At 40.1% G+C, this 24,807-nt stretch overlaps 1 protein-coding gene across 2 annotated transcripts in view; it reads right to left on the reverse strand.

Annotated features, from left to right (window-relative positions):
- PHEX (phosphate regulating endopeptidase X-linked) overlaps window positions 1-24,807 on the reverse strand; it is a 229,879-nt gene that overhangs the window by 113,225 nt on the left and 91,847 nt on the right. The gene's annotated exons all lie outside the window — the stretch shown is intronic.

Here is a 24,807-nt window from a genome sequence, read left to right on the forward strand (position 1 = left end):
GAGCCATGAGAAATAGTTCAGGGCCAAACATGCTGGGAAAGAGGTTCCTTTCAGCTTGACTCCAAATTCTGGCAACATTTCTTTCTCCAGGAAAATGCCTTCCCCCCCCCCAACTAGAAGATAAAGAATCATTCCTTTGCAGAGGACAATTTGATGATCCAGTTGTAAAATGATTATATGGGGAAAGGAATTCACCAAAGGTCACTAATAACTGACCTTCCTATACCTAAAATTAAGCTATCCTTATCAAGGTGGCAACTAATTTCAATAGTTAATAAGGATTTGAGAAAGACAAGCAAAGGCATGGACTGTATATTTCAGGTGGGTATTGCAGAAAAAAAGTGAGCAAACAGTTGAAAGAGATACTATAAACATGGAAATGGGAATGAAGAGCCAGCACCCCAAGGGACACTTCTCCAGTATAAATCAGACTTATGTCAGGACCCTAGTTCTTCCCAAATTTAGTGCCAGTGGTCAAACCAAATGCTTGGCTGTTCTCTATAATCCTCCTAGTCTCTTCTCTATTCCCGTGCAGCTTAGAAAAGTCTTAGGTTATTTCAAATATAAAATGGTAGGTCTAAAAGGGGCTGCTACAGAAAAGCAGTCTTCTGAAAAACCTATTCTAAAATGTTTCAACAGTGGGACCACATACCCACACTGATGGTGTGTTTGCCCTGGCTTTTCTTCCTATGTTCATGGGTCAGCAGGGAGAACTAGGAAAAGGGAAATTCTCACACTTGCCTTCAGAGGCCTGCACAGAGTGGTCTGGGGAGGCCTTGCCTGTTTATGGATACAAACCCCGCAAAATTCCATTCTCTTGCAGAGATGCTTTGATTTTCTTGATAGGATATTCAAGAAAGGATCAATACTAGGTTTGGCACCAGAATTAAAATTTTTATTTGAGATTATGGGATTGTAAATCCATTTTTAGCATTAATGTTAGAAGGAAAGTTTAGATGTTTCCTTGGTTCTATAATGAATTGTTGGCACAAAGCTCAAAATAATTTTTTTCTGTTTAATAAGTTTTCAGCTATGTTTTCAGTTCAATAACAGTTGTAGGGAACCAGAACTGTAAATCAGTAGGCTGGGTTCCATCGTATGTAAATAAGAACAAACAGCAGATGGAAGGGGGTGGGGGGGGAATTTCACAGCTATTTCTTACTAACTTAGTAAAAACATTAAGGGAAATCTCAACTTGGGATTGGGGCATGACTAAAAACACAAAATAACAGGAGAGCTGAGGCCCTTTAAAATCATAAAATCAATGGTTCTCAACCTTGTCTACACACTGAGATCTCTGGGGGGAGCTTTAAACAATCCTGAGGGTGAGAAGTCAGGATGCTAATGTCACTGTTCCAGTGTGCAGCCTAGGTTGAGAGTTCCAAAAGCCCCCCAGATGATGGTAATTTACAGCCAGCATGGAGACCCACTGGTCTAGGGGAAGCCACTCATTTTATGGATAAAGAAAATAAGAGTCAAGAGAGTCCATGATCTGATCCAGCTCTTATAGCTAAGGAGGTTCAGAGCCAAGACGCAACCACAGAGCTAAATGACAGCTGTGAGCTCAGAACTTCTAGGACCAACAGAGGTGTGCCTCATAAATGAGAGGAAAATGCCAGGGAAGTAAAAGTTAACCAACAGAGAGATGCAGAAGTCACTATTTTAAACAGAAAGTCCACACAAGGAGGATGTTAAAATGACAAGGAAATCTCCAGCGACTGGATTTTTTGCCTGTGCAGTCACCAGCACCCGTAAGTCTTTATGACCCCATCACATAACAATGCACATCAACCTTCCCCTCATCTTCACATAAAAGAAAAAATAATATCTTCCCAAATTAACTAAGGAGGGGGAAATCAGAGTGGGGACAAGTGGGTAAATTGAGAGACACTCAGTGACCAAATTAATGGAACCAGGTGATTAACTTTATGTGGGGAGGTGAGCAAGGGGGCAGAGTCAGATTACTTCCCAGGCTTCAGGCAAGGGCAACTAGGTGAATGTTGCTGCCATTTTATAAGTCTGGGGATGCTGGAAAAGAAAGAGGGCTGGAGACAAAAGCCACACTTCAGGAGGATAAAAGGTGCATGGGAAGTAGAGACAGCAAGTCTGAACAACTCAATCAAGGAGTTTGTCTACTATCAGGGAGCAAGAATTCCTGACCCCTTCAAGGGTCCTTCTAGCTGGACTAAGAATCAAACTGACATCAGACAGCTTAAAAGGAGAAAATCAAATTTAATAGTGTATGTACAGGGAATCCCCAAAGATGTGGAAATTCCAAAGACAGGCAAGATGAGGTACATACATGTCATCCTGAACTAAAGAGAAAGGGGGAAGGGGTCCGGGACTTCCAAGGAAAGAAATACACTTCATGGGCAATAAGAGCAGAGGTTTGATAATTAGATGTTTGCCCTACAATATACATGGGTCATTCATATAAAAATTATCTCTGCTAATAACCCTTATTCAGGGAAAGACTCCCAATTAAAATTCTTCTGTGTGGTTAAGGGAGAGACAAAAATTTCTCTGGAGCCTATAGGGTCTCAAATGCCTTCAGCTCAAAATAATTTTCATACCAAAGTAACCCACCTTGGGGCAGTCTGCCCTTGGCCTCTACACTGAGACAGACAGAAAGCAAAGATAAGGCAGAGGTGGATGTGGGGTTAAGAGAGGAGTCTGAAGGTCTGGGGCTTGGGTTGTATGCATATGTTTGTTGCTACTGCTACTGCTTCTGTTGCAGTTGCTGACCATGTGAGAGATTTAACTGTGTTTAAATGTCAATGGAAATGCAACAATAAGAACACAACCAAACTGATTTTAAAATGAGATGAAGACATTAACAGACACCTCCCTAAAGAAGATATACACATATGACACCTGGGTGGCTCCATCGGTTGGGTGTCCAGCTCTTGATTTTGGCTCAGGTTTATGGGATCAAGCCCTGCATCAGGCTCCACCCTGACAACATGGATCCTGCTTGGGATTCTCTCTCTCCCTCTACCCTTTCCCTCATTCTCAGACTCTCTCTCTCTCCCCTCCCCTTAAAATAATTAAACATTAAAAAAGGAAGATAGGGCTCCCTGGGTGGCTCAGTCAGTTGGGCACCGGACTTCAGCTCAGGTCATGATCTCCCGGTTCATGAGTTCAAGCCCCACATCGGGCTCTGTGCTGACAGCGCAGGGCCTGGAGCCTGCTTTGGATTCTGTGTCTCCTTCTCTCTGTCCCTCCCTCAAAAATAAACATTAATGGGGTCGAAAATAGACTAGAATCACTTTCCATGGAGATAAAGGAAGTAAAAGCTACTGAGAATGAAATAAAAAATGCTATAACTGAGCTTCAATCTCAAATGTATACCAAAGCGGCAATGATGGATGAGGCAGAGCAGAGAATGAGTGCTACTGGGGACAAATTTGTGGAAAATAATGAAGCAAAAAAAAAAAAAAAAAAACAAAAAAAAAAAAAACAAAAAAAAGGGAGACTAAGGCAAAAGAGCATGATTTAAGAATTAGAGAAATCAGTGCCTTATTAAAAAGGAACAACATCAGAATTATAGGGGTTCCAGAAGATGAAGAGAGAGAAAGAGGGGTAGAAGGGTTATGTGAGCAAATCATAGTGGAAAACTTTCCTAACCTGGAGAAAGACAAAGACATCAAAATCCAAGAAGCACAGAGGACTCCCATTAGATTCAACAAAAATAGACCATCAACAAGGCATATCATAGTCAAATTCACAAAATACTCAGGCAAGGAAAGAATGGTGAAAACAGCATGGGAAAAAAAAGTCCTCAACCAACAAGTAAAGACAGATCAGGTTTGCAGCAGACCTATCCACAGAAACTTGGCAAGCCAGAAAGGAGTGGCAGGATGTATTCAATGTACTGAATTGGAAAAATATGCAGCCAAGAAGTCTTTATCCAACAAGGCTGTCATTCAAAATACAAGGAGAAATTTAAAGTTTCCCAAACAAAAATTAAAGGACTTTGTGACCACTACACCAGCCCTGCAAGAAATTTCAAGGGGGACTCTCTGAGACTAGAAAGGACGAAGAAAAAAAAAAAAAAAGACCAAAAGCAATGAAGACTAGAAAGGACATGGGAACACCACCAGAAACTCCAACTCTACAAGCAACATAATGGCAATAAATTCCTATCTTTCAGTACTCACTCTAAACGTCAATGGACTAAATGCTCCAATCAAAAGACATAGGGTAACAGAATAGATAAGAAAACAAGATCCATCTACATGCTGTTTACGAGACACCCACTTTAGACCTAAAGACACATTCAGATTGAAAGTAAAGGGATGGAGAACCATGTGCCATTCTAATGGTCAACAAAAGAAAGCCAGAGAAGCCATACTTATATCAGACAATCTAGATTTTAAAATAAAGACTGTAACAAGAGATGAAGAAGGGCATTATATCATAATTAAGGAGTCTATCCACCAAGAAGACCTAACAATTGTAAACATTTATGCTCCAAATGCACCCAAATATACAAATCAATTAATCACAAACATAAAGAAACTCATTGATAATAATGCCATAATAGGAGGGGACTTCAACACCCCACTTACAACAATGGACAGATCATCTAAACAGAGAATCAACAAGGAAACAAGGGCTTTGAATGACACAATGGACTGGATAGACTCAACAGATATATTCAGAATATTTCATCTAAAGCAGTGGAATATACATTCTTCTCCAGTACACATGAAACATGGAACATTCTCCAGAATAGATCACATACTGGGACACAAATCAGCCCTCAACAAGTACAAAAAGACCAAGATCAGACCAAATGCTATGAAACTTAAAATCAACCACAAGAAAAAATTTGGAAAGGTAACAAATACTGGGAGACTAAAGAACATCCTAAAAAGAATGAATGGGCTTACCAAGAAGTTAAAGAGGAAATTAAAAAGTACATGGAAGCCAATGGAAATGGTAACACCACAGCCCGAAACCTCTGGGATGCAGCAATGGCAGTCATAAGAGGAAAGGAAATAGCAATCCAGGCCTTCCTAAAGAAGGAAGAAAGGTCTCAGATACACAACCTAACCTTACACCTTAAAAAGCTGGAAAAAGAACAGCAACTAAAACCCAAAACCAGCTGAAGACAGGAAATAGTGAAGATTAGAGCAGAAATCAATGCTATCGAAACCAAACCAAACCAAAACAAAACAGTAGAACAAATCAATGAAACCAGAAGCTGGTTCTCTGAAAGAGTTAACAAAATTGATAAACCACTAGCCAGTTTTGTCAAAAAGAAAAAGGAAAGGACCCAAATAAATAAAATCAAGAATGAAAGAGGAGAAGGGCGCCTGGGTGGCTCAGTCGGTTGAGTGCCCGACTTTGGCTCAGGTCATGATCTCACTGTTCGTGAGTTCGAGCCCTGCATCAGGCTATGTGCTGATGCCTTGGAGCCTGGAGCCTGCTTCAGATTCTATGTCTCCCTCCCTCTCTGCCCCTCTGCCGCTCACACTCTGACTCTCTCTCTCTCAAAAATAAACAAACATAAAAAAAAGTTAAAAAAAAAAAGAATTAAAGAGGAGAGATCACAACCAACACAGCAGAAATAAAAACAATAAGAGAATATTATGAGCAATTATATGCCAATAAAATGGGCAATCTGGAAGAAATGGACAAGTTCCTAGAAACATATACCCTACCAAAACTGAAACAGGAAGAAATAGAAAATTTGAACAGACCCATAACCAGTATGGAAATCGAATTAGTAATCAAAAACTTGCCAAAAAACAAGAGTCCAGGATCAGATGGCTTTCCAGGGGAATTCTACCAAACATTTAAGGAAGAGTTGACACCTATTCTCTTGAAGCTGTTCCAAAAATTAGAAAAGGAAGGAAAACTTCCAAACTCTTTCTATGAAGCCAGCATTACCTTGATTCCAAATCCAGACAAAGACCCCACTAAAAAGGAAAACTATAGACCAATTATCCTGATGAACATGGATGCAAAACTCCTCAACAAGATATTTGCCAACCAGATCCACCAATACATTAAAAAAATTATTGACCATGACCAAGTGGGATTTACACCTGGGATGCAGGGCTGGTTCAATATCCACAAAACAATCAATGTGATTCATCATATCAATAAAACAAAGGACAAGAACCACATGATCCTCTCAATAGATGCAGAGAAAGCATTTGACAAAATAAAGCATCCTTTCTTGATAAAAACCCTCAAGAAAGTAGGAATAGAAGGATAATACCTCGAGATCATAAAAGCCATATATGAAAGACTCAATGCTAATACCATCTTCAAGGGGGAAAAACTAAGAGCTTTCCCCCCAATGTCAGGAACAAGACAGGTATGTCCACTCTCACCACTGTTATTCAACATAGTATTTGAAGTCTTAGCCTCAGCAATCAGACAGCAAAAAGAAATAAAAGGCATACAAATTGGCCAGGAGGAGGTCAAACTTTCACTCTTCACAGATGACATGATACTGTATATGGAAAATGCAAAAGATTCTACCAAAAAACTGCTAGAAGTGATCCATGAATTCAGCAAAGTTGCAGGATATAAAATCAATGCAGAGAAATCAGTTGCATTCCCATACACCAACAATGAAGCAACAGAGAGAAATCAAGGAATTGATTCCATTTAAAGTAGCACCAAAAATCATAAAATACCTAGGAATAAATTTAACCAAAGAGGTGAAAAATCTATACACTGAAAATTATAGAAAGCTTATGAAAGAAAATGAAGAAAACACACACTAAAAAATGGAAAAAGATTCCATGCTCCTGGATAGGAAGAACAAATATTAAAATGTCGATACTACCCAAAGCAATCTACATATTCAATGCAATCCCTATCAAAATAACACCAGCATTCTTCACAGAGCTAGAACAAACAAACCTAAAATTTGTATGGAACCAGAGAAGACCCAAATAGCCAAAGCAATCTTAAAAAGAAAACCAAAGCAGGAGGCATCACAATTCCGGACTTCAAGCTGTATTCCAAAGCTGTAATCATCAAGACAGGATGGTACTGGCACAAAAACAGACACTCAGATCAATGGAACAGAATAGAGAACCCAGAAATGGGCCCACAAACATATGGCCAACTAATCTTTGACAAAGCAGGAAAGAACATCCATTGGAACAAAGACAGTCTCTTCAACAAATGGTGCTGGGAAAACTGGACAGCTACATGCAGAAGAATAAACCTGGACCACTTTCTTACACCATACACAAAAATAAACTCAAAATGGATGAAAGACCTAAATGTAAGACAGGAAGCCATCAAAATCCTCAAGGAGACAGCATGCAAAAAACTCTGTGATCTTGGCCACAGCAACTTCTTACTCAATACGCCTCCAGAGGCAAGGGAAACCAAAGCAAAAATGAACTATTGGGACCTTATAAAAATAAAAAGCTCCTGCACAGCCAAGGAAACAATCAGCAAAACTAAAAGGCTACCAACAGAATGGGAGAAGATATTTGCAAATGACATCGATAAAGGGTTAGTATCCAAAGTCTATAAAGAACTTAGTAAACACAACACCCAAAAAAACAAATAATCCAGTGAAGAAATGGGCAAACATCATGAATAGACACTTCTCCAAAGGAGACATCCAGATGGCCAACTGACACATGAAAAAATGCTCAACATCACTCATCATCAGGGAAATACATATCAAAACCACACTGAGATACCACCTTACACCTGTCAGACAGGCTAACATGAACAACTTAGGCAACAACAGATGTTGGTGAGGATGCAGTGAAAGAGGATCTCTTTTGCATTGCTGGTGCCAATGCACACTGGTGCAGCCACTCTGGAAAACAGAGTGGAGGTTCCTCAAAAAATTAAAAATAGAACTACCCTACCACCCAGCAATTGCACTACTAAGTATTTATCCAATAGATACAGGTATACTGTTTTGAAGGGACACATGCATCCCAATGTTCATAGCAGCACTATTAACAATAGCCAAAGTATGGAAAGAGTCCAAATGTCCACCGATGGATGAATGGATTAAGAAGACGTGGTATATGTATACAATGGAGTGTTACTCGGCAATCAAAAAAAAAATGAAATCTTACCACTTGCAACTACGTGGATGGAACTAGAGGGTATTATGCTAAGTGAAATTGGTCAGAGAAAGACAAATATCATAGGACTTCACTTGTACGAGGACTTTAAGATACAAAACAGATGAACATAAGAGAAGGAAAGCAAAAAATAATATAAAAACAGGGAAGGGGACAAAACATAAGAGACTTAAATTTGGAGAACAAACAGAGAGTTATGGGATGGGGGATGGGCTAAGTAGGTAAGGGGCATTATTCCTAAACACCCACACACTTCCAAAATTCAAACAGGAGGAAATAGAAAGCTTGAACAAACCCATAACCAGCGAAGAAATTGAATCAGTTATCAAAAATCTCCCAACAAATAAGAGTCCAGGACCAGATGGCTTCCCTGGGGAATTCTACCAGACATTTAAAGCAGAGATAATACCTATCCTTCTCAAGCTATTACAAAAAATAGAAAGGGAAGGAAAACTTCCAGACTCATTCTATGAAGCCAGTATTACTTTGATTCCTAAACCAGACAGAGACCCAGCAAAAAAAGAGAACTACAGGCCAATACCCCTGATGAATATGGATGCAAAAATTCTCAATAAGATACTAGCAAATTGAATTCAACAGCATATAAAAAGAAATATTCACCATGATCAAGTGGGATTCATTCCTGGGATGCAGGGCTGGTTCAACATTCGCAAATCAATGTGATACATCACATTAATAAAAGAAAAGATAAGAACCATATGATCCTGTCAATCGATGCAGAAAAGGCCTTCGACAAAATTCAGCATCCTTTCTTAATAAAAACCCTCGAGAAAGTCGGGGTAGAAGGAACATACTTAAAGATCATAAAAGCCATTTATGAAAAGCCCACAGCTAACATCATCCTCAATGGGGAAAAACTGAGAGCTTTTTCCCTGAGATCAGGAACACGACAGGGATGCCCACTCTCACCGCTGTTGTTTCACATAGTGTTGGAAGTTCTAGCATCAGCAATCAGACAACAAAAGGGAATCAAAGGCATCAAAATTGGCAAAGATGAAGTCAAGCTTTCACTTTTTGCAGATGGCATGATATTATACATGGAAAATCCGATAGACTCCACCAAAAGTCTGCTAGAACGGATACATGAATTCAGCAAAGTTGCAGGATACAAAATCAATGTACAGAAATCAGTTGCATTCTTATACACTAACAATGAAGCAACAGAAAGACAAATAAAGAAACTGATCCCATTCACAATTGCACCAAGAAGCATAAAATACCTAGGAATAAACCTAACCAAGATGTAATAGATCTGTATGCTGAAAACAATAGAAAGCTTATGAAGGAAATTGAAGAAGATATAAAGAAATGGAAAGACATTCTGTGCTCATGGGTTGGAAGAATAAATATTGCTAAAATGTCAATACTACCCAAAGCTATCTACACATTCAATGCAATCCCAATCAAAATTGCACCAGCATTCTTCTCGAAGCTAGAACAAGCAATCCTAAAATTCATATGGAACCACAAAAGGCCCTGAATAGCCCAAGTAATTTTGAAGAAGAAGACCAAAGCAGGAGGCATCACAATCCCAGACTTTAGCCTCTACTACAAAGCTGTCATCATCAAGACAGCATGGTATTGGCACAAAAACAGACACATAGACCAATGGAATAGAATAGAAACCCCAGAACTAGACCCACAAACGTATGGCCAACTCATCTTTGACAAAGCAGGAAAGAATATCCAACGGAAAAAAGACAGTCTCTTTAACAAATGGTGCTGGGAGAACTGGACAGCAACATGCAGAAGAATGAAACTAGACCACCTTCTTACACCATTCACAAAAATTAACTCAAAATGGATAAAGGACTTGAATGTGAGACAGGAAACCATCAAAACCCTAGAGGAGAAAGCAGGAAAAGACCTCTCTGACCTCAGCCGCAGTAAGTTCTTACTTGACACATCCCCAAAGGCAAGGGAATTAAAAGCAAAAATGAATTACTGGGACCTCATGAAGATAAAAAGCTTCTGCACAGCAAAGGAAACAATCAACACAACTAAAAGGCAACCGACAGAATGGGAAAAGATATTTGCAAATGACATATCGGACAAAGGGCTAGTCTCCAAAATCTATAAAGAGCTCACCAAACTCCACACCCAAAAAACAAATAACCCAGTGAAGAAATGGGCAGAAAACATGAATAGACACTTCTCTAAAGAAGACATCCGGAGGGCCAACAGGCACATGAAAAGATGCTCAATGTCGCTCCTCATCAGGGAAATACAAATCAAAACCACACTCAGATATCACCTCACGCCAGTCAGAGTGGCCAAAATGAACAAATCAGGAGACTATAGATGCTGGAGAGGATGTGGAGAAATGGGAACCCTCTTGCACTGTTGGTGGGAATGCAAATTGGTGCAGCCACTCTGGAAAACAGTGTGGAGGTTTCTCCAAAAATTAAAAATAGACCTACCCTATGACCCAGCAGTAGCACTGCTAGGAATTGACCCAAGGGATACAGGAGTACTGATGCATAGGGGCACTTGTACCCCAATGTTTATAGCAGCACTCTCAACAATAGCCAAATTGTGGAAAAAGCCTAAATGTCCATCAACTGATGAATGGATCAAGAAATTGTGGTTTATATACACAATGCAGTACTACGTGGCAATGAGAAAGAATGAAATATGGCCCTTTGTAGCAACGTGGACAGAACTGGAGAGTGTGATGCTAAGTGAAATAAGCCACACAGAGAAAGACAGATACCATATGGTTTCACTCTTATGTGGATCCTGAGAAACTTAACAGAAACCCATGGGGGAGGGGAAGGAAAAAAAAGAAAAAAAAAGAGGTTAGAGTGGGAGAGAGAGCCAAAGCATAACAGACTCTTAAAAACTAAGAACAAACTTTGGGTTGATGGGAAGTGGAAGGGAGGGGAGGGTAGGTGATGGGCATTGAAGAGGGCACCTTTTGGGATGAGCACTGGGTGTTGTATGGAAACTAATTTGACAATAAATTTCATATAAAAAAAAAGAAATCTACTCCTGAAATCATTGTTGCACTATATGCTAATTAACTTGGATATAAATTAAAAAATAAATGATAAAAAATAAATAAAAAATAAAAATGACTTAAAACAAAACAAAAATTAAATAAACATTAAATTTTTTAAAAATACATAAATAAATAAGGAAGAGATATACATGACAAGCATACGAAAAGATGCTCCCTTCATATGTTCTCAGAAAAATGCAAACTGAAACAACAGTGAGATACTACTACCTACCTATTAGAAGAGCCAAAATCAACACCAACACCACTAAATGCTGGTGAGGCTGTGGAGCAACAGGAACTCTCATTCACTGGTGGTGGGAATGCAAAATGGTAGAGCCATTTTGGGAAATTCCAAAAATGGAAAACAGATTCTTACAAAACTAAACATACTCTTACCATAGGATCCACAACCATGATCTCTAGTATTTACCCAAAAGTTAGGAACTTATACCAACAAAAAAACCTGCACAAAGATGTTTATGGAAACTTTATTAACTTTATTCATAATTTCCAAATCTCAGACACAACCAAAATATGCTTCAGTTGGTAACTGGAAAAACAAACTGTGGTCCATCTAGACAATGGAATATTATTCAGCAATGAAAAGAAATGAGCTATCAAGCCATGAGAAGACATGAAAGAGCCTTAAGTACATATTACTATGTGAAGGAAGCCAATCTGAAAAGGCTACATACTGTATTGTTTACAACAAAATTACATTGTGGAAAAGGCAAAACTATGGAGACAAAAAAAAGATCAGTGGTTGCCAGGGGTGTAGGGAGAGCAATGAACAGTGAGCGTACAGAGGATTTTTAAGGCAGTGAAAACACTCTGCGTGATATTATGATGATGGATACAGGTCATTAAAGTTTTTTCAAAACCAGAGAATGGATAACACCAAGAGTGAACCCTGAGGTAAACTATGGACTTTAGGTGATATGATGTGTCAACGTAGGTTCACTGTTGGTTTAAAAAAAAAAAAAGTACCATTCTGGGGAGGAGTGTTGATAATGGAGGAGATTCTGGGGGGGGGGGGGCAGGAGGGTATATGAGAAATGTCTGTATCTTCCTCTCAATTTTGCTGTAAAACAATTAAGTCTTTTTAAAAATTAAAAATATATGTACTGACAAAAAGGATCCAGTGGAGAAGAGGAGGTTGAAAATATAGGAGAGAAAAAAGACATGAATATCCCTGAGAGGGCAAAGGGGGACAGGATCCTGAGAATATATGGAAGGATTCACCTTCAACATGAGGCAGGATTGTGAAAGAAGAATAAAATGATGGACAAGAATGCAGAAGAATCTTTAAAGCAGATGATGGAAGGCTGAGAGTCTTTGTATAAAGGTGTGCCTTTTCTCCATGAAGTAAGAGCAAGATCTTCTAAAAGGGAGGTTTCTCTTAAAGAGAGAAAGAGAGAGAGAGAGAGAGAGAGAGAGAGAGAGAGAGAGAGAGAAAGAAAGAAAGAAAGAAAAAGAAAGGAAGGAAGGAAGGAAGGAAGGAAGGAAGGAAGGAGGGAAGGAAGGAAGGAAGGAAGGAAGGAAGGAAGGAAGGAAGGAAGGAAGGAAGGAAGGAAGAAAAAGAAAGAGAAAAGAAAAAATTCAATTTCTTCACACAGGGCTATTTGTATCCCAGCAGTGTGAACATGTTGGTAGGAAGAGAGGTATTTAGAGATGAGAACGAAGAAGGCAATGACAGGTTTCCTCCCAGTACCCCAGCCAACAAGTGGTGATAACAGAAAGCACCTAAAGAATCCATAAAAAGCTGAACGTGCCCAAGGAAAACACTTGGAGTAAGGAGTATGAAAACTTGTCTGCTTTCATTACAGTTTAGAATAAGTTAATCAAATAGAACAAAGAAAGTAAGTACTACCCAAGCCAGAGAGATCTTTAGCAAATCTGTATTTTGGAATTTTTACACATCAATGGTGATTCTTCAGATCATTTTGCCCCTATTCTCTTCGGGGGGCATTTTTATGATGTACCTACTATTAAAATGAAGCTGAGTGCATCCAGATCCTGCTCTCTAAGCACCTTGGTTTTGTAGGCTCCTCCCTTGCCGTCCCTAGGCATTATAATGGTTCTCAAAGTCACTTACGTTCTAAGCATTTCTCATAGATGCTTAAAGCTCTTGGTCTCAACCCTATTGACTGACATTCTAAATGGAACGCTTTTTTTTTTTTTTAGTTTAGTTTCCGAGAGAGACAGATCAAGGGAGGGGCAGAGGGAGACGGAGAGAGAATCCCAAGAAGGCTGTGTGCTGAGAGCACAGAGCCTGATGCAGAGCTTGAACCCACGAACCATGAGATTACAGCCTGAGCGGAAACCATGAGGTAGATGCCAAACTGACTAAGCCATCCAGGTACCCTCAAAATGGAAATCTTTTAAGATGTATAGGGACAGAAGGCAGGCTGCCCCAAAATGTGCCACTTTAGCATACTGATTATTTAAAATAAAAGGTATTTAAGAGACAGCCTATGCAAGAAGGACACTCAGACCCTCCACCATCCACCTGAAAGCAAGAAAGAAATCTCCCATGTCAAAGGTACCACCCTTGTATCAGGAGGTAAGGAGACATCCTTTTACCAGAGATGGGAAATTTTGAGCCAAGAAGGCTGTATAAACAACCCTGCTTACTTTTTATTAATATACTCCCACAGCCCAAATTCTGTCTAGAACTCCTTACTAATTGAAGCTCCTAAAGTTAAGTTTTCCTTGTCCTGTCAACTCCTCACAGATTTACTGTCTCTTTGTCTAAAAAGTATAAAACTTGCCTGCTCATTTTGTTAGGTCCCAATTTCATTAGAGGGTCTTGGTGCACATGTAATAAAACTGTGCTTTGTTCTCCTATTAATCTGTCTCATGTAAATGTAATTCTTAGTCCAGCTAGAAGACCATGAAGGACAGATAAAGAACTTTTCCTTCCCATTCGAAACAAAAAGATTTCTGCCTATTTCCACAATGCAGATTGACAAACAGTTGACCCATGGCATTTCCTTCCTCTGCTTCCTTTCCTTTCCTCCCCTATCTCCTCCCCCTGCTACTTCTGTCTTTCCTGAATCCCTACCTTGATAACTCAGTCTCTCTACTGCCCTCTCACAGATGTCAAAACCCAAGCCATCACTTCCCTCTTTGCTTTCCTAGTCTTCTCTGGTGCCACCTCCCTCCATGGCCCCACTGTAGGTTCTGTTTTTTTCCTTTTTTGCAGACTTTACAGACTTATTGTGCAACATTTCCTGTGAAACAGTGCGGAGCCACCCCAGCAGACTTCACGAACAAGTGAAATCTTTTATGGTGATCAATGTCAATGGTTGTCATGTCAATGCAAATAATAGAAATAATGAGCTTAGCATGTTGGAACTAAGAAATCACTGAACACTTCTGATTTTCATCTTCAGACTGTTCTACAGCATCACATAATAACATCCCCTTCACTTAAGTTCATGTTCCCTGAGACACAAAAGTCTGCTGTAATCTCAAAAAAGAGAAATAGTATTTCTTCACCAAACCTTGACCTCATGCCCCCCAGTGGCCAACATATAACATTAATAGAAGTCACTTAAGTTGGAAGTACTAAGTTGAAGTTTTCCATAGAAAATATTTTTTTAGAGACAAAAATAAAAATACAACATAGAAAAACAAACTCAAATGTTACTATGCTAAAATCTGCCACCTTCAGAATAAAGGCCCTCCAGGCTAAGCAGCATTTTCCTAAGCATCTATTTAGTTCAGATCTATGGATCCACACTGAAAATACACTTCATTCAGCTGGTCTTTGGGCAGTTGTTAGTTCTTTTCCTCAACCAGTGTTATTTACAAGTGGTTCCCCTTTTCAGTCTTTGCACTCCAGGATTTTGCCCACAGTGTTCTTTCTGTATCAGACACTGGGGAGTTACACGTGCATATACATGCACCTGCTACCCTTCCGTGCAAGGTTTTTTTTGTTTTATTTTGTTTTTTTTTTTTAACAAGAGTTTCCTACCTGGGTAAACTTTTAAGTTGTCTCACCTACTCATCTTTGGACCTCTCCTTGCCATTTCCCCCATCACACAGACACAAGAACTTTGTTTTACATAAATGAGTCAAGACTGTTCTAGTAATGCACTTGAAGGAGCATATATGTCAATACTGCTCTGAGGAGTCAGTTCATCCCGTTGTCAGTGTAGTTTCCTTCAAAGCTGTGTCTCTAGCAATAAAGAAATCCTAGATGGCCAACTCCAATCCTACCTCGTACCCATGAATCCACAAAATTTAAACTCACACATTCACTCCCTTCTCAGAGTTCCTGTTAGGCTTATGATCACAACAATACAGGGTGTGTTATTTGCCATTTACATAGATTTGGTCTCCACAACAAAATCTGTTAAGTTTTGAAAACAGGAATTACAGTTTAGATCAAATGTGATGAAGGATATGTAAGTGTAGGGACCACTGGTAGACCTCCCCAAATGGGTCACTTTAGCATAACATTATTTTGAGTCAAAAACAATAAAAATCCAACAGATTCAGGAACAGTTCTTTACCTCCCCATCTACTGCATGCTTATACCAAGAAGACAGATATTCACAGAGACTCCTCTTTCCTAAGAATTCTTTCTGCGTAATAGGGCAACCTAAGTTTTCCAAACATCTTCTCTTACCTTCATGTTAAATAAATAGTCTCTGTCCCCTTTAGGTCCTCAGATCCCTACCCCTCTCCTTAACTCATATAAACCTCATGTTGCCTCATTGTCTTTGGAATTTCCTAGCTGTGACAATTCCCCATATGTACAAAACTAAAATTGATTTTCTCTTGTTAATCTGTCTCATGTCAAGTGGATTCTTAGTCCAGCTAGAAGCACCATGAAGGGGAAAGGAAATTCTTCCTCCCCAATGGTTTGTGTAGTCAGCAGGATACCAGCTCACTGGACACTGCTCAGCCTAAGACAATGCTGTAGTTGAGAGACCTTGGGACATCTGACAAACAGCTGGAAGAAGGTAAGATTTCTTACATGTCAGTCTCCCAGGATCTCCTTTTGTGGTGTCTTATGGAGTGAGAGTGGGGAGAGGCCTTTTTCTCTTTCTAAATTTAGACTAGCAGGAGAAAATACTTGTGGAACTAGTTTCTTGGGCTTAGCAACTCATTGGTTACATTTGGTAGAGTACTCTTTGGTTTCTGATCCATTTCCTCCCAGATACAGTCTTCGTTTTCCTTTGTGTCTTTTATGTCATTTTTCATACAAACTTTGTTGTGGGTCAATGTGCACATAAGGTAAAGGCTATTGCTAAGGAACATCTTGGAAGCCAAAGCCATAAAATTGGTGGGCACTTAAAAGCTGTGCACTTAAAAGCACAAAAAACAGGTGGAGCACTTAAAAGCTGTAAGAGCACTCATCACCACTTAAAGCCTTCTGTACTAGGGTACAGAATGGGTTCGATTGACACTAGGTCACCTGTCAACCTCAAGAAAACTTCTGGGCAACAAGGTATACTGTAAAACAACACACCTCCAGAACCCCACAGCACATCCTTCACACGTATTATTAGTGTGGCTCCAAGAGACCCAAGGCTTAGCTAAAGCTGTTAATGTGCATATAAGACAAACTCTGCTGTGGATTATGATTTTTCCTTTTGTCATATTCTGTGTCCTAAGAGCTTGGTTTTGTGACCAGTGAGAATACTCTCTTTGGTCTCCAACATTCAGAGGGTATGCTGACCAGGGTGCAGCTTGGTGGCCAAAGAGACCATAAATCTGAGTCTCTCTCTCTGTCCAGCTGTGCCAGATCTGAAGGAAGTTTGTCATGACAGGTTCTATCCCAGAGGAATCTTTGTTGTCTTAACTTTCATTGCTTATCAGTGCTGGAAAGTCCCATCCCAGTAGCACCTGCCTGGTGTCACAGATGAGTGGGTCTGTGACTGGAGACATCTCATGATTTCATGAGGACAGGAAACACTGTTTTTAATACACCATCCTTATGATCTGTGCAAGGCAGGCTTTTGCTTTCTTGGACTAATTTTGGAAGTAAACTTTTGGATCATAGGGACTGCCCTCTTTGGATGCCTCTTAAGTCTTCATTAAGCCATTAGAAAGCTTATTGGTTTGAGTTGCTTTTCACAGATCTTACTCACCAATGGCCAGATGATGGATCCTTTAAATTTTTATTTTATTTTTAGAGAGAAAGAGAGAGCATGTGTACAAGCAGGGGAGAGGGGCAGAGGGAGAGAAAGAGAGAGAATCCCAAGCAGGCTCTACACTCAGCAAAGAGCCTGATGCAGGGCTCAATCCTATGACCATAAGATCATGACCTGAATTGAAATCAAGAGTCAGATGTTCAACCAAGTGAGCCACCCAGGTGCCCCTTTGGCTATATTTAATAGAAAAATATGCTTTATTGAAAGCTCTCAATTCTCTTATTAGAATAACAGCTAGCCTTAGGGACTCCCTTGACAAAATGAAAGAACAGAAATCAGGAAATTTCCACATCCCTTCATCAAGATAAAAAGCTTCGTTACAGTGAGGGAAATAATCAACAAAACTAAAAGGCAGCCTATGGAATGGGAGAAGATATTTGCAAACATTATCTGATAAAGGGTTAATATCCAACATCTGCAAAGAACTTATCAAACTCAACACCCAAAAAACAAACAACCCAGTGAAGAAATGGGCAGAAGACATCAAGATGACTAACAAACATATTAAAAGATGCCCAGCATCACTCATCATCAGGGAAATGCAAATCAAAACCAGGATGAGATACCACCTTGTACCTGTCAGAACAGCTAAAATTAACAACACAGGAAAGAACAGATGTTGGTGAGGATGCAAAGCAAGGGGAACACTTTTGCACTGTTGGTAGAAATGCGAACTGATACAGCCACTCTGGAAAACAATATGGAGGTTCCTGAAAAAGTTAAAAATACAACTACCCTATGATCCGGCAATCATACTACTAAGGTATGTACCCAAAGGATACAAAAATACTGACTCAAAGAGACACATGCACCCCGATGTTTATATCAGCACTATCAACAATAGCCAAACTATGGAGATACCCCAGAAGTCCATCGACTGATGAAGGGATAAAGATGTGGTGTACACACACACACACACACACACACACACACACACACACACACTGGAGTATTACTCAGCCATCAAAAAGAATGAAATCTTGGCATTTCCAATGACATGGATGGAGCTAGAATGTATTATGCTAAGCAAAATAGGTTAGTCAGAGAAAGACAAATACTGTATGATTTCATTCATATGTGCAGTTTAAGAAACACAACATAAACATAGGGGAAGGAGGTAAAAAAGAGAGATGGAGGAAAACCATAAGAAACTCTTACCTACAGGTTGCTGGAAGGGAGGTAGGCAGGGATGGGCTAAATGGGTGATGGGTATTAAGGAGGGCAGTTGCTGTGATGAGCACTGGATGTTATATGTAAGTGATGAGTCACTAAACTCTGTTCCTAAAACCAATATTGCACTATATGCTGACTAGAATTTAAATAAAAGCTTAAAAAATTAATGGAAAAAAATAAGTAAATAAATAAAAATAAAAATCCACATCCATACTAAGTCCCCCTTTTTAAAATCTAGCCTCATCTGCCTGTTGTAATTTCCCTTTTCCTGCAAGATTTATAGGGCTCTAGGTTCAAAGTATACAGATTGCTCATGTAAATGCTAAAAGCCAGGAAGAGTTGAACAAAAGCACCCGAGACTGGCAATAAGGCTTCCTTTACTCCCACCTACCAGGGCTCTGTAATCACGCTCTGCCAGCTTCAGCCATTCCTATGCAATGTCCTCTGCAGGTGTATCCTGGACCCCCCACCACTGAAGAGTTCGTGTCCCTGGATGGCAGCAGAGCTTTTAAATCATAAAGTCATTTTACCTCTACTTTCAGAAGATCCTACCAAATTTAGAGGGGAATTAGAAAGATCAAGGACTAGGGGCGCCTGGGTGGCTCAGTTGGTTAAATGTCTGACTTCAGCTCAGGTCATGACCTCACTGTTCAAGGGTTCGAGCCCTGCGTCAGACTCTGCTGACAGCTCAGAGCCTGGAGACTGCTTCAGATTATGTCTCCCTCTCTCTCTGCCCCTCCCCTGCTCATGCATGTGTTTTTTCTCTCTCTCTCTCTCTCAAAAATAAAAAAATATTTTTTTTAATTTTTTAAAAGAAAGATTAAGGACTATTCACAACTCCCCTTCACAGAGTAAACAGGACCAACTTTCATCCACCCCTCCTACAAATGACTTGTAAAAGGCCAATATTCATGGGCCAAGGTTGAATTGTGTACCTAGAAAAAAGGCTTTTGTTAAAATGCTTTGTAGAGACTTGACAAAGACATAAATCTTTTGATTCCCATTTTAGTTAAAAATTTCCCTGATATAAAAAAGCAAATTTAGTTTTTAAAAATGGGAAGTCCCTTGATTTTCAGACTGTGATCTAATTCTTTGAAGGATTAAAAACAACTGTGTGTCTTATGAACCTCTACAAAACCAGAAATGCAACTCTAGAAACCAGTTAAAGAAGCTCACCTGTCTTTACCACTCCCCAAACCTCACCTACTCCTCTCAAAATGTTTGTAGATATTATAAAAGATCAGGATATTGGAACAAAATTGTCCTGTACTCTTTTTTTGAAGGGCAAAAGTAGAGAGAAGTGGACAAGTGGAGAGAAAAAATTTGCATTCTTTCTTTGTCCCTTGAAATTATAAAAGTTATCATGTCTTTGAAATGTAAATGTAGCTCAGAGTTGACTGAAACCAAAGAAAAAAATAAAGAAGGGGGGATGCCTTTTTAAAATACAAACTTCTCAAAGAGTTCTTGTTCCCAGACTCTAGCACCCCTGATTACAGGCAGATATGCTCCAAATCTCCACACTGGAGAAAACTTTCTGTGTATCTTTATGATGTAAATTTTCTACCTCCATCATCTAAACATTTGTAAGAGCCATTCCCCAAAATACAAACTTTAGGGAGAAGTTTTTCATTAGAAAAAAGAGAGAGAGAGAGAGAGAGAGAGAGAGAGAGAGAGAGAGAGAGAGAGAGAAGGAGATATTTGGAAACTGGGTCTTTAATGTCCTCTCCACAAATATCAGTAAAAACAAAAACTACAAAATTTTTGTTTTCATCTTGTCTGTTTTTGTGTGTCCATATATGTTCTAAATGTGAGATAGTATCTCTGCCTCCAGATAGTTTTGCTAAAATTAACTTGTAAAAGAGCCCTATGTAGATGGTTTGAAGGCCAGTGCTTATAAGGTTGGGCATTGGAAACTCAGCAAGATAGAAACTAAGACAAATGTTTTTTAAGTTCATTTGCTCTGGGAAAATATTTGGTATTAAAGCTAATTTAAGGTTGTTGGTTTAATTAAAATGGATATGTTTTGAGAGTTTAGAGCAGCATTAAATATAAAACTTATTCTGCCTGTGTTTAAACAAGTTCATGTTTCTCTTACAAAATTTACCAGGAAAAAAAAAAACCTTAAAATAATGGTTGACTTTGGGGCACCCAGGTGGCTCAGTCGGTTAAGTGTCTGACTCTTCGTTTTAGCTCAGGTCATGATCTCATGGTTTTATGAGTTCAAAGGAACCCCTGCATCAGGCTCCGCCCTGACAGTGGGGTGCCTGCTTGAGATTCTCTCCCTTGCTCTCCGCCCCTTCCCCACTCGTGCTGCCTCTGTCTCTCTCAAAATAAATAAACTTAAAAGAAATAATGGTTCACTTTGTCTAATGCCTCATTAGAGGGTAATCTAAACATAACTGTTAAGAATAAGTAAATAATTGATGTAAATAAGACAAAATGGTTTGTAGGTAAACTTTTTAATAGCTTCCAAAAGCTACCAAAAGCTGAACTTTAAAGTTTTGGTAAGCTAAACACTAAGTTAAATTCATTTAACATCTAGATCATTTTCAAATAAGATAAAATGATGAAACTTTAAGTACTAAATCTAGGTTTATCTACTTTTGTCTTATTATAGGGAAACTAAAGATGAATTTGGGTCTGTCAGTAAACATGTTTTGTGCTTTATTGAAAAACTGTACTATGAAGCAGCACGTTTCTAGAAATTATAAAATTCACTCATAAATTTGTCAATCTAAAGAATACTGGTATACCACACAGTTCACAATTGCTTACTAGTTTTCACTAGAAATTAATGTTTCTAAGAGTGAAGAATATTTAATAAACAGTGGCATCTGGGTGGCTCAATTGGTTAAGCATCCAACTCTTGATTTCAGCTCAGGTCATGATCTCACAGTTCATGGGTTCGAGCCCCACACTGGGGCTGTGCAGTGCAGAGCCTGCTTAGGATTTTCTCTCTTTGCCCCTCCCCCGTGTGCACTTGCTCTCTCTCTCTCTAAATAAACATTTTAAAAAAATTAAAATTTTTTTTACATTTGTTTATTTTTGAGAAACAGAGTGAGATAAAGCGTGCGTGGGAGAGGGGCAGAGAGAGGAGACACAGAATCTAAAGCAGGCTCCAGGCTCTGAGCTGTCAGCACAGAGCCTGATGCGGGGCTCAAGCCTACAAACTGTGAGATCATGACCTGAGCCTAAGTCAGACGCTCAACCGACTGAGCCACCCAGGTGCCCCTAAAAAGTTTTTTTTTTTAAAGAATTCTAATAAACATAATTATGACTACTAGAAATAATAAGGGAAACAACTCTGTATGCAAGGGAAGTAAGATGTGTGTTTTTGTTAAGAAGTAGTATAAGGAATAGAAATACTTTTTTGTTCCCGAATGCTGGGAAGATGGCGGCGTAGGAGGACACTGGGCTCACCGCGCGTCCTGCTGATCACTTAGATTCCACGTACACCTGCCTAAATAACCCAGAAAACCGCCAGAGGATTAGCAGAAAGGAGTCTCCGGAGCCAAGCGCAGACGAGAGGCCCACGGAAGAGGGTAGGAAGGGCGGCGAGGCCCACAGAAGAGGGTAGGAAGGGCGGCGAGGCGGTGCGCGCTCCACGGACTGGCGGGAGGGAGCCGGGGCAGAGGGGCGGCTCGCCGGCCAAGCAGAGCCCGAGTCTGGCTGGCAAAAGCGGAGGGGCCTGACAGACTGTGTTCCCACAGCAAGCACGACTTAGTGTCTAGGAGGTCATAAGTTAACAGCTCTGCTCAGAAAGCAGGAAGGCTGGAGGACAAAGGGAGGGAGAGCTGCTGAGCCCCCGGACGGACAGACGACAGAGCTCAGCTTGGCGGGGAACAAAGGCGCTCACCAGCGCCATCTCCCTCGCCCATCCCACAGCCAAAATCCCAAAGGGAACCAGTTCCTGCCAGGGAACTTGCTCACTCCAGGCAAACACCCAACTCTGTGCTTCTGCAGAGCCAACCCTCCGGCAGCGGGTCTGACTCCCTCCTGCTGCCACAGGGCCCCTCCTGAAGTGGATCACCTAAGGAGAAGCGAGCTAAGCCTGCCCCTCCTGCCCCCGTGCACCTTGCCTACCCACCCCAGCTAATACGCCAGATCCCCAGCACCACAAGCCTGGCAGTGTGCAAGTATCCCAGACGGGCCACGCCACCCCACAGTGAATCCCCCCCTAGGAGAGGGGAAGAGAAGGCACACACCAGTCTGACTGTGGCCCCAGCGGTGGGCTGGGGGCAGACATCAGGTCTGACTGCAGCCCCGCCCACCAACTCCAGTTATACACCACAGCACAGGGGAAGTGCCCTGCAGGTCCTCACCACTCCAGGGACTATCCAAAATGACCAAACGGAAGAATTCCCCTCAGAAGAATCTCCAGGAAATAACAACAGCCAATGAACTGATCAAAAAGGATTTAAATAATATAACAGAAAGTGAATTTAGAATAATAGTCATAAAATTAATCCCTGGGCTTGAAAACAGTATAGAGGACAGCAGAGAATCTCTTGCTACAGAGAACAAGGGACTAAGGAACAGTCACGAGGAGCTGAAAAGCGCTTTAAATGAAATGCAAAACAAAATGGAAACGACGATGGCTCGGATTGAAGAGGCAGAGGAGAGAATAGGTGAACTAGAAGATAAAGTTATGGAAAAAGAGGAAGCTGAGAGAAAGAGATAAAAAAATCCAGGAGTATGAGGGGAAAATTAGAGAACTAAGTGATACACTAAAAAGAAATAATATACGCATAATTGGTATCCCAGAGGAGGAAGAGAGAGGGAAAGGTGCTGAAGGGGTACTTGAAGAAATAATAGCTGAGAACTTCCCTGAATTGGGGAAGGAAAAAGGCATTGAAATCCAAGAGGCACAGAGAACTCCCTTCAGACGTAACTTGAATCGATCTTCTGCATGACCTATCATAGTGAAACTGGCAAAATACAAGGATAAAGAGAAAATTCTGAAAGCAGCAAGGGATAAACGTGCCCTCACATATAAAGGGAGACCTATAAGACTCGTGACTGATCTCTCTTTTGAAACTTGGCAGGCCAGAAAGGATTGGCACGATATCTTTAGTGTGCTAAACAGAAAAAATATGCAGCTGAGAATCCTTTATCCAGCAAGTCTGTCATTTAGAATAGAAGGAGAGATAAAGGTCTTCCCAAACAAACAAAAACTGAAGGAATTTGTCACCACGAAACCAGCCCTACAAGAGATCCTAAGGGGGATCCTGTGAGACAAAGTACCAGAGACATCGCTACAAGCATAAAACACACAGACATCACAATGACTCTAAACCCGTATCTTTCTATAATAACACTGAATGTAAATGGATTAAATGCGCCAACCAAAAGACATAGGGTATCAGAATGGATAAAAAAACAAGACCCATCTATTTGCTGTCTACAGGAGACTCATTTTAGACCTGAGGACACCTTTAGATTGAGAGTGAGGGGATGGAGAACTATTTATCATGCTACTGGAAGCCAAAAGAAAGCTGGAGTAGCCACACTTATAACAGACAAACTAGACTTTAAATTAAAGGCTGTAACAAGAGATGAAGAAGGGCATTATATAATAATTACAGGGTCTATCCATCAGGAAGAGCTAACAATTATAAATGTCTATGCGCCGAATACCGGAGCCCCCAAATATATAAAACAATTACTCATAAACATAAGCAACCTTATTGATAAGAATGTGGTCATTGCAGGGGACTTTAACACCCCACTTACAGAAATGGATAGATCATCTAGACACATGGTCAATAAAGAAACAAGGGCCCTGAATGATACATTGGATCAGATGGACTTGACAGATATATTTGGAACTCTGCATCCCAAAGCAACAGAATATACTTTCTTCTCGAGTGCACATGGAACATTCTCCAAGATAGATCATATACTGGGTCACAAAACAGCCCTTCATAAGTTCACAAGAATTGAAATTATACCATGCATACTTTCAGACCACAATGCTATGAAGCTTGAAATCAACCATAGGAAAAAGTCTGGAAAACCTCCAAAAGCATGGAGGTTAAAGAACACCTTACTAACGAATGAGTGGGTCAACCAGGCAATTAGAGAAGAAATTAACAAATATATGGAAACAAACGAAAATGAAAATACAACAATCCAAACGCTTTGGGACACAGCGAAGGCAGTCCTGAGAGGAAAATACATTGCAATCCAGGCCTATCTCGAGAAACAAGAAAAATCCCAAATACAAAATCTAACAGCACACCTAAAGGAAATAGAAGCAGAACAGCAAAGGCAGCCTAAACCCAGCAGAAGAAGAGAAATAATAAAGATCAGAGCAGAAATAAACAATATAGAATCTAAAAAAACTGTAGAGCAGATCAAC

This window comes from Panthera pardus, unplaced genomic scaffold (assembly GCF_024362965.1).
Source record: "Panthera pardus isolate Hobbes unplaced genomic scaffold, ASM2436296v1 HiC_scaffold_27, whole genome shotgun sequence".
Classification (NCBI taxonomy): Eukaryota; Metazoa; Chordata; class Mammalia; order Carnivora; family Felidae; genus Panthera; species Panthera pardus.